The following is an 11150-nucleotide window of genomic DNA, read 5'->3' as shown; positions in this document are numbered from 1 at the left end:
CGTGTCTACCACGGGAACCTCATTGCTGCTATCCCTGCTTTTCATTTGCACATGCCACCTTGCACCTTCAATTTGCCTTAATTGCACATTTAGAACTGCCATTACAACTGGCATTTGCCTCATCGCACAACTATTCATAACTATTGTAACATACATTATACTTAATACTTTTTCTGACCTCCTCTTTTTGCCTTCATTGCACATGGGGAGCAGGAAATAACTGTCAAAAGACCTGCGTAACAAGGTAATGGAACTTTGTAAAGATGGAAAATTATATAAAAAGATTTCCAAAGCCTTGCAAATGCCAGTCAGTACTGTTCAGTCACTTATTAAGAAGTGGAAAATTAAGAATAACATTTTGAGTACCGTGACGTAGCCCAGTATGGCGCAGCCGGGGCCCCACCCTGGAGCCAGGCCCGGGGTTGGGGCTCGTATGCGAGCGCCTGGTGGCCGGGCCTTCCCCCATAGGGCCTGGCCGGGCTCAGCCCGAACGGGCCACGTGGGGCCACCCTCCCGTGGGCTCACCACCCACAGGAGGGACCATAAGGGGCCGGTGCGAAGAGGATTGGGCGGCAGTCGAAGGCAGAGGCCTAGACAACCCGATCTCTGGACACGGAAACTGGCTGTAGGGACGTGGAATGTCACCTCGCTGGCGGGGAAGGAGCCTGAGTTAGTGCGTGAGGTTGAGAGGTTCCGATTAGAGGTAGTCGGGATCACCTCTACGCACGGCTTGGGCTCTGGAACCACACTCTTTGAGAGAGGATGGACTCTTCACCACTCTGGAGTTGCCCATGGTGAGAGGCGGCGGGCTGGTGTGGGTTTGCTTATAGCTCCCCAGCTCTGCCGCCATGTGTTGGAGTTTACCCCAGTGAACGAGAGGGTCGTTTCCCTGCGCCTACGGGTCGGGGATAGGTCTCTCACTGTTGTTTGTGCCTACGGGCCGAACGGCAGTGCAGAGTACCCGACCTTCTAGGAGTCTCTGGGAGGGGTGCTGGAAAGTGCTCCGAATGGGGACTCTATTGTTCTACTGGGGGACTTCAACGCCCACGTGGGCAACGACAGTGACACCTGGAGGGGCGTGATTGGGAGGAACGGCCCCCCTGATCTGAACCCGAGTGGTGTTCAGTTATTGGACTTCTGTGCTAGTCACAGTTTGTCCATAACGAACACCATGTTCAAGCATAAGGGTGTCCATCAGTGCACGTGGCACCAGGACACCCTAGGCCGCAGGTCGATGATCGACTTTGTTGTCGTCTCATCTGACCTGCGGCCGTATGTCTTGGACACTCGGGTGAAGAGGGGGGCGGAGCTGTCAACTGATCACCTGGTGGTGAGTTGGATCCGATGGAGGGGGAGGAAGCTGGACAGACTCGGCAGGCCCAAGCGTACTGTAAGGGTCTGCTGGGAACGTCTGTCTCCTGTCAGAGAGATCTTTAACTCCCACCTCCGGCAGAGCTTCGACTGGATCCCAAAGGAGGTTGGAGATATTGAGTCCGAGTGGACCATGTTCTCCACCGCCATTGTCGAAGCGGCTGCTCGGAGCTGTGGCCGTAAGGTCTCCGGTGCCTGTCGAGGCGGCAATCCCCGAACCCGGTGGTGGACACCGGAAGTAAGGGATGCCGTCAAGCTGAAGAAGGAGTCCTATCAGGCCTGGTTGTCTTGTGGGACTCCTGAGGCAGCTGACGGGTACCGACAGGCCAAGCGGGCTGCAGCCCGGGTGGTTGTGGAGGCAAAAACTTGGGCCTGGGAGGAGTTCGGTGAGGCCATGTAGAAGGACTATCGGCTGGCCTCGAAGAGATTCTGGCAAACCATCCGGCGCCTCAGGAGAGGGAAACAGTGCCCTACCAACGCTGTTTACAGTAGAGGTGGGCAGCTGTTGACTTCAACTGAGGATGTCGTCGGGCGGTGGAAGAAGTACTTCGAGAAGTACTCGGATGAGATCCGCCCTGAGTACCTCAAGTCTCTGGATGTTGTGGGCTGTCTTGGTTGACACGCCTGTGTAACATCGCGTGGCGGTCGGGGACAGTGCCTCTGGGATGGCAGACCGGGGTGGTGGTCCCTCTTTTTAAGAAGGGGGACCGGAGGGTGTGTTCCAACTATAGGGGGATCACACTTCTCAGCCTCCCCGGGAAAGTCTATGCCAGGGTTCTGGAGAGGAGAATACGGCCGATAGTAGAACCTCGGATTCAGGAGGAACAGTGTGGTTTTCGTCCGGGCCGTGGAACACTGGACCAGCTCTATACCCTCTACGGGGTGTTGGAGGGTTCATGGGAGTTTGCCCAACCAATCCACATGTGTTTTGTGGATTTGGAGAAGGCATTCGACTGTGTCCCTCGCGGCATCTTGTGGAGGGTGCTTGGGGAATATGGGGTCCTGGGTCCTTTGCTAAGGGCTGTCAGGTCCCTGTACCACCGAAGCAGGAGCTTGGTCCGCATTGCCGGCAGTAAGTCAGACTTGTTCCCAGTGCATGTTGGACTCCGGCAGGGCTCACCGGTTCTGTTCGTAATTTTTATGGACAGAATTTCTAGGCGCAGCCAGGGGCCGGAGGGTGTCAGGTTTGGGGACCACACGATTTCGTCTCTGCTCTTTGCAGATGATGTTGTCGTGTTGGCCCCTTCTAACCAGGACCTTCAGCATGCACTGGGACGGTTTGCAGCCAAGTGTGAAGCGGTGGGGATGAAAATCAGTACCTCCAAATCCGAGGCCATGGTCCTCAGTCGGAAAAAGGGTGGCTTGCCCACTTCAGGTTGGTGGAGAGTGCCTGCCTCAAGTGGAGGAGTTTAAGTATCTAGTGGTCTTGTTCACGAGTGAGGGAAGGATGGAACGGGAGATTGACAGACGGATCGGTGCAGCTTCTGCAGTAATGTAGTCGATGTATCGGTCTGTCGTGGTGAAGAAAGTGCTGAGCCGCAAGGCGAAGCTCTCGATTTACCAGTCAATCTACGTTCCTACTCTCACCTATGGTCATGAACTTTTGGGAAAGGACAAGATCCCGGATACAGGCGGCCGAAATGAGCTTTCTCCGCAGGGTGGCTGGGCGATCCCTTAGAGGTAGGGTGAGAAGCTCGGTCACCCGGGAGGAGCTCAGAGTAGAGCCGCTGCTCCTCCACATCGAGAGGGGTCAGCTGAGGTGGCTTGGGCATCTTTTTCCCGGCTGGCCTGGGAACGCCTCAGTGTCCCCCCGGAGAGGAAGTGTCTGGGGAGAGGGAAGTCTGGGCATCCCTGCTTAGGCTGCGGAAGAAGATGGATGGATGGATGGAAAATTAAGGGATCTCTTTATACCAAGCCATGGTCAGGTAGAGCAAGAAAGATTTAAGCCAAAACATCCTAAAGAATTGTACAAGATACAAGCAAAAACCCACAGGTAACCTCAGGATTAATACAGGCTGCTCTGCAAAAATACGTTGTGGTTGTTTCAAGGAGCACAAAACGACAATATACAGGTGCTGGTCATAAAATTAGAATATCATCAAAAAGTTGATTTCAGTAATTCCATTCAAAAAGTTTAACTTGTATATTATATTCATTCCACACTTGAAATATATCAGTCTGTGTGGAATGAATGCATACATTATACAAGTTTCAATTTTTGAATGGAATTACTGAAATAAATCAACTTTTTGATGATATTCAAATTTTATGACCCGCACCTGTATATATATTTTTTTAAATATGCAGAAAGAAACTTTTACTGCGCCAATGCCACAAAAAAGCCTGGTTACACCTTGACACGTCTCACAGCTTCTGGCACACAGTAGTTTGGAATGATGAGACCAAAATAGAGCTATATGGAGAGGGGTCAACAAGGATTATAAGTGAACAAAATACCATCCCCACTATGAAGGATGGTGGTGGCTCACTGATGTTGTGGCAGTGTGTGAGCTCTAAAGGCACGGGAATCTTGTGAACATTGATGGCATGATGAATGCAGCATGTTATTAGAAAATACTATTTTTTTCTTTGCCAGTCTGAGATATGTTTATTCTTTGCCACTCTGTCTAGCAGACCAGCATTCCGGAGTCACCACTTCACCGTTGACTTTGAGATTGGTGTTGCATGAATACTATTTTATGAAGCTGCCAGTTGAGGACTTGTGAGGTGTCTTTTTCTCAAATTAGACACTAATGTAATTGTTCTCTTGCTCTGTTGTGCACTTGGACCTCCCACTCCTCTTTCTATTCTTTTCAGAGCTAGTTTTCACTGTTATGTGAAGGGAGTTGCAACAGCCGGTCACGACATAGGTTGTATGGGTTTTAGTTCTAGTTTTCCTGTTTCTATGTTCAGTCTCATTAGTACATTGCTTTCATCTGTGTCTCGTTAGCCCCTTGTTTAGTCCTTATTTAAGTTCCTTCTTCCCTAGTATTTATTGTTGGTCATTGTTTTATGTTTACTGCTGTTTTTCTCACGAGTCTTTAGATTAAATTACTATTTACTTTTGATTATTATTTGCTATTGAATTATCAGAGCCTGTGTCCTGCCTCCATGCTGCATCCTGACAGGAGTGTTGCATTGCGTTGTATGACATCTTTGCTTTCTTGGCAGTTTCTCACATGTTATAGCCTTCATTTCTCAGAACAAGAATAGACTGACGAGTTTCCGAAGAAAGTTCTTTGTGTCTGGCCATAATCGAACCCATGATTGCTGGTGCTCCAGATACTCAAGTAGTCTAAAGAAGAACAGTTTTATTGTTTCTTTAATCACCACAACCGTTTTCAGCTGTGCTAACATAATTGCTAAATGGTTTTCTGGGCCTAGGTTGCTTGATCTATGAATATGTAGATATTCAATAAAAAATCCATCTACAATAGTCATTTACAAAATACCCTGTATTTCTGATCAATGTGACGTTATTTTAATGGACAAAACATTTGCTCTTCTATATTTCTAAGTGACCCAAAACATTTTAATGGTAGTGTATGTATATATTAAATGTATTTACATATACGTAAAACAGTTAAGAACAATATTGACTCGGACATTAAACATAGTTTGAGGATGGAACATACATAACGGTTTGTTAACTATATTACCTCATAACAAAAAAACAAGACTATGTGAAATGGAACATGGCATTCGAGAATTCATATGGTGTCATTTCATGTCAATAGGGTCCAACTGCAGCTTGCAGCAGTCGCTCACGCTACGCCCCCTGCTCACGCCACGCCCGCTCACGCCAGGCCCCTTGTTTTCTTTGCCTTCAAAATAAAAGCCCCCTTGTTTTCTTTGCCTTCAAAATAAAAGCCCCTTTGTTTTCTTTGTATTTATAATTGTGTTTTTCTAAATTGTATTTTTCTAAATAAATGCCCGTTTTTGTATTTGCTAATGTATAATAAATTGAACTGCAAACAACAAAACTATTTATTTAGAAGTAAGCAAAAACACATGACAATGTAACAATTCAACAATCTAATTCTTCTTGGTCTTAATAAGTGGATGTGGATGTAAGTTATGTACTATGTGACAGTACTGTCACATAGTGGGCTGGTCACAAGAGGACTAGAAGCACTGAAAGAAAAATCCTCCACTGCAGTTTACATGTGATTGTCATGGTGCGGTGAGCAGCAGCGCCACCGTGCCATAGTTTCTCAGTTCCCATACCTCACAAACACATCCCGGACTGTCACATGTTTCCAATCTTCCACACCAGGTCCCAATTTGTATCGTTTGTATGTTTATATATGTTTCCCCTCTGCTCCCCACATTGTGGATCATTGTTGCTGTCGCTGTCATTTGTTTGTTTATTGGTGAGTGTTGTTTAATGTACTGTTTGAATGTTAATTGTTAAGACGCATGTTGCGCACTTTTATTTCATTCAGTCATTAGTATTGTTTTCTGTTCGTGTTTGGTTTGTTTGTTGTGTACTAAAACCCACGAACGAGATTACTGCCTGCGCCTGGTTCCTAACCAACACGACACCAACGACAAGTGTTACAGTGATTCCAAAGGACTTTATGCTGATCAGTATCTGTACGTAGATGTAGGCCCTTTAATCCTGTGGGTATGGAAAAGTCAGACTGTCTCTATTATTATATTAACAAATGATAATCATGTACAGCTCTGGGTAGAAATCATATTGGTGCAATGCATTCGATAAACCGGATCACCAGTTGTACACACGATCTCCCCAGTGTTCAGAAATGGACTCAATATTCAGAGGATTTGAATTTTATTACACATTGAACAGGACGTTATTAAAACCAAAAAAGCATAAAGTAGACTCTCAATAGATGTTAGTTATAACATTTTTTAAATTATACAAAAAGTTCACCCAAAGGTTGTTTAAACATAGGCTGAATATGACATCTCTTTTTTGTCATAAACAATTAATTAACAGTCTGTAATAACACTGGAGAATTCAAAATTCAATCCCAAGTTTCCAGCCACAAATTGTCACGGTGGCCTGCAGCTTGAAAAACACCCAGCTGGCTCAGGGTTGTCTGCCAACAGGTAGTATACGTGTCCGTTTACACTGAAAGAGAAAATAAGTAAATAAATGTAGCAAATACATATTCAATTATTTTTCCCCCCACACCCCTTTCTTACACACAAACACCTTCTTTTTACCTATTGCATTTGGCGGCAAAAGTGATCGCAGTAACCTGGATGTGGGTCTTCGGAGTAAACTGCTTCAAGTACACCCCTTTGTCCTGTTCCAACATATCCTGTAAAAGAAAAAGAAAAAACAGAATGATGATTATACTGACCAGTGACCACTAGACTCAGGATGTGGTCTAAGCGTAGTTATGACATCAATACTGAGTGTAATGACATAGATTCAAATCCATCCAGTGTTAAGATGTTTACCAGATGTGCAGTTTTTGAAAAGCATTCCACATTCACGACAGGTGTCCACGGTGTACATGGTGTAGAATTATTTTCTGTAGGACTCAGAAAACCTGCTCCATGTAGCGACACCTGTGAAAAACAAATTATCAATCAAAAGTGAACATTTCCATAAGGTTAGTGAAAACACGCGTGAGGTACTCAAGTATTGTATACCACAGCACCCTTTATTTAAACACTTACTGTCAAGCCACTGAAAATGCCCGTCTCCTGAAGGAGTCAGTGGACACAGTGTCCCTGAAGGTGGTACACACAAGAGCCAAACTTAAGTATGCCTCCTTCCTGTAGTACCACTTCATTTAGGATTTCAGAAAGCACACACGTTGGTAACTGTAAAATACAGGTCAGGCAAAATCAAGCATAGTAAAGACAACACACTGACTACACTATTGCCTGTACAAATGGCAACAATCATTCAATTTGTATCAATCATGTTTGGGCATAAGTTAGCAGAAATATGAAAATTAACAATTATTGGTGAGAACATCTATCATAATGCATTGCACTGATGTATTAGTTTCCCTGATATTGATATGACTGTACTAAGGGATGTATAAGCATGAGACGCTTGCAGTGACAGGGCGATTATTGTGCATAAGGTGCTCTATAGTGTGTGTCATGGTGGTAGTGCAAATAAGTCCAATAGTGCAAGGATAAAGGGAGGGGTTGTGCCATGTTTATTGGCTAATATAGCCAGTAAATAGTGTAAGCAGTAAGTAAACATTACCTCCAATATGAAGCACCTGTCATCCTTTTCTAATCGAACCTTTTGAGGAAATATTCTATTATATATATTTTTTTAAATTATATTATAAAAAAATATATATTTTAATGAATTAATCAAGACAGGATAAGGCCACTGGGTGTCCTCTGCCTTCATCATGCTCACCTCATGTTCCCTCTTGCTGACCTTTGGGACCCTGTATATCGGCTGCAGTGAACCTTGGAGCAATGCCCTGGCCTCATTAGTCCAGTATGCAAACCTCTGTCCATGGGTTTTGAGTAAGATATTAGTAAAATAATAAAAAAAGTAAACTAATGTAGAAACAATGTATTGTAGGAAGTAACATTTAGAATTGTCTTACCCGTCAATCTGGAACCGTTCCATTAGACTAATGCACCACCATTTTCGGATGCGTGCCATGTCCCTCTAAAAGAAATAGAATATTTAAGTTGAGGAGTAATGTTCAAGTTCAGTCACAAATCACTACATCATTTGTCTGCAAACCATTGGCATGTCAATTACAGCAGAGTACAAAAAGTTATAGAGCCATGTTAAATAGTCCCACAAACAGTTCTTTGATGTGTGGTTAATACTGTAGTGCAAAGTACTTCATAGATCATGCTTAGTTAGACTTCTGGAAATTGTAAACAATTAACCAAAGTCAATGTCATGTTAGGGTGGATTTAAGTTCCTCTTATACTTGCTCATATGTGAGAAGAACAATAATGAACCAAAATGGAGCCTCTGTGCTCAGGCTGAGTGCATACTGTAAAGTGTAAAAGGCAAAGATCTGTGAGGTTATATCATTTTCAGATAATAAAAAAAAAACCAACAACCTTTAATCAGAGACTAAAAAGCAATTTACCATCAACATTAAGATGCCACAAGAATGTCTTTGCCAAACTTAGTTGTCCACTGGCCCAGAACAATGTAATGAGCTAAGTCACTGTCAAAATCAATCAGAAATACAAATTACACACCTTATACTTGTAATAGTATCAGAAAACTGAAGACAATTCATATTACTCGATTCCCTTATATTCAAAATACCACTGTATACTATTGAAATAGAAGAGTTACAATAGCCACCCACAGGGCTTAAACAAAATAAGCTAACTTATATAGCCATTGAACGAGGCTAAACTTTAAAACAACCTTTGAACGAGGCTTTACTTTCCTGCTTATGGAATCCAAATACAAATCATAGTACCCTGTTGCAGACCTGTTGGTTGTGAATTTTGTTTTTGGCCAAATCTGGACAATGAGCTGTGTACCTGCATTTTTGGAGTACTATGAATTATATAGGATTCCAATACTGAACAAGCCCCAGAACAGGGCTGATTGTTGTCATGTTTTATGAAACCTAAAGATGGTATGGTAACAACGGTCGCCAAAGCCATCTGGTTTGAGCGAGTCCAGCAAAAATAGCTCTCTCTTTGCTGGCTTCAGGACCCGTGAACCATTTTTAAAGGAACTACATTTACATACATTCTAAAACAAGAGAACAATGTATAGAATAAACTTGAGATAAATTTTACTTAGACTGTTGATAGGGTTTGAAATTGACTCACACAAAGAAAATAGTGATCTGCTTTTCCTGGCTGTCGACTCCAGGCAGGGATGATTATTGAGTCTTTTGACAGGAGGTCATGCTGGCATTTAAAACAAGTGATTTTGCAGTATTGTAAGTCAATCTCAAGCAACACAAAAAGTCACAGGAAAGAAGAACTTACAGGAAAGTCAGCCATTGGGTTCTTCATCTTTAACTTCCATGTTGGAACAACATACATGTCCACGATGTGGACATCTTTTCCCTATATTTATAAATAATTACATATTCAAAATGTCACAGGAACATCTATTTAATAAATGACAAAACCTTACATGTCTTTGGGCAGCTTCTTTTACAAGCTTAAAGCATGCATTTCCAATCTGCAGAAGAGTAAAACAAATAAGTAACTTGTGCATTCAACTGAAACCCGATACAATAGCCTTAGTATACCTACATTGGATTCCATACAATGAGGAAGGCCCAAGGTCCAGAAGTCCTCCCTTGTCAGACAGACATTACCATCCTTTGCAAGAATCTCTGCTGCTGGTCTGTGTGTATCCAGTACATAGTTGAGCTACAAATAATAGTTTGCAAAACATACTCAAAACTAATCAAAATCACACAAACCGTAAAATTAAAACAATGCACATTAAAAATGTTATGTAGAGTAGACATATTTATACCTACCAGCATGTCTTGAACTGGGTGCATCTCCTGTGAATAAACCGCAACAGACCAGTAGTCGTGATCATGTATCAATTGCTGTAGTACCAGTTGGTCAGAAAGGGAGTCAGCTGGTTTGTCTGCTGGTGGAGCCACTGGAGGGACGGTTAGTTTGAGAGCTGGCGAAACTACTGGCCGAAATGCTGATCGGGCAGGTGGAGGGACAGTTTGTTGGACAGAGGGCGAAAACACTGAAAGGACAGCTACAAAGGAGAGCGAAAAGGTGCAGTCTGAAGGAAACATCATTTACACTCAAACAAACCATTTGCAATTGTTTAAGTCTGAAAAAACAGTTAAGCATACTATAAATATAATTTGCAGTTTTCTATTATAACACTGACCATTATGGCTCCAAACTGAATCAAGCCTATACATACCTAACACAGCCTGTCCACTGGAATTGATAGTGACATTTTTCCTTCCAGAAATGTTCTTTAAGTCTACCAGTGCCTTCTGGTTTTCTCTCTGGTTATGGTGATGAATGATGCATCTCATCAAGAACACATGAGTGGCTGGAGAGTTCATGAGGAAATAGTTATTTTTCTGCATTTCAGAAAAAAAACTGCTCTGCCCTCTGAGAATTTAGCCAGCCACGTAATTCTGGTACCAAGCAATCCTCCTCAGCACATCCTTCACATCCTTGGTGTTATATTGATGGAATGTATCATAAAGGGTGTTCAATCAGGGCAAATGGATATGAAGCTGATCTTTAGCAGCCATTGAAATGTTCTCCGGTGATGCCTCTGCAAGTCGTCCTTCATTGGGACTGAAAGGAAGACTCACTGGATTCCGCAGATTGCAATGGTTCACTAAGCCCCTTGCAAAGTCATAAACTACCACATTTGGAAAATGTTTCCACGAGAGCAGCATATCCGTATAGTCTCTTGGGCTTTCTGCCCTGATGTTAAATTTAATGGAATATGCAATCCCACATGGGCACATGATGACTGCCCAGCCTTCTTTAAGAAGGGAATATAGCAAACCATATTATTGCTCCATTTATAAAATATTCAAAACTTAAAATTCTATTTAAAAAACTTTTACACACGAATAATGCTTTACTCACCCGATGCACCCCAAACCTTCTCAAACACCATATCATATGTGCTTCGTGTCTGCATTTCTCCTCTTAGACGCATGATAAGGTCCATTTTAGAGCCCTTGGTATCAAGTTTGCATTCTTTGCAGAGGTTCCTTACAGCGTCAACCTATGAAGATGTCCACAATAAGAAACTTGCATTTTCAAAATCTCAAATATATACATATTTACTGAGTTTACCTTCAAATTCATAATTTCATTAGTAAGCC

The 11150-nt window shown here is 43.0% G+C and overlaps 1 non-coding gene across 1 annotated transcript; it reads right to left on the bottom strand.

Annotated features, from left to right (window-relative positions):
• Positions 1 to 6149: 6149 nt before the first annotated feature.
• On the bottom strand, positions 6150 to 10896 carry LOC105009071. Its single transcript, XR_004575331.1, has 11 exons — positions 10220 to 10896; positions 9807 to 10045; positions 9574 to 9693; positions 9301 to 9381; positions 7929 to 7993; positions 7733 to 7828; positions 7571 to 7609; positions 7027 to 7173; positions 6805 to 6915; positions 6565 to 6662; positions 6150 to 6469 (listed from the first exon to the last, which is right to left on the bottom strand). It is a non-coding gene; the product is annotated as an uncharacterized LOC105009071 (transcript).
• Between the last annotated feature and the right edge of the window lie 254 nt (positions 10897 to 11150).

This window comes from Esox lucius, chromosome 24 (genome assembly GCF_011004845.1).
Source record: "Esox lucius isolate fEsoLuc1 chromosome 24, fEsoLuc1.pri, whole genome shotgun sequence".
NCBI classification, from domain to species: domain Eukaryota; kingdom Metazoa; phylum Chordata; class Actinopteri; order Esociformes; family Esocidae; genus Esox; species Esox lucius.
This window is presented reverse-complemented; position numbering and strand designations above follow the sequence as displayed.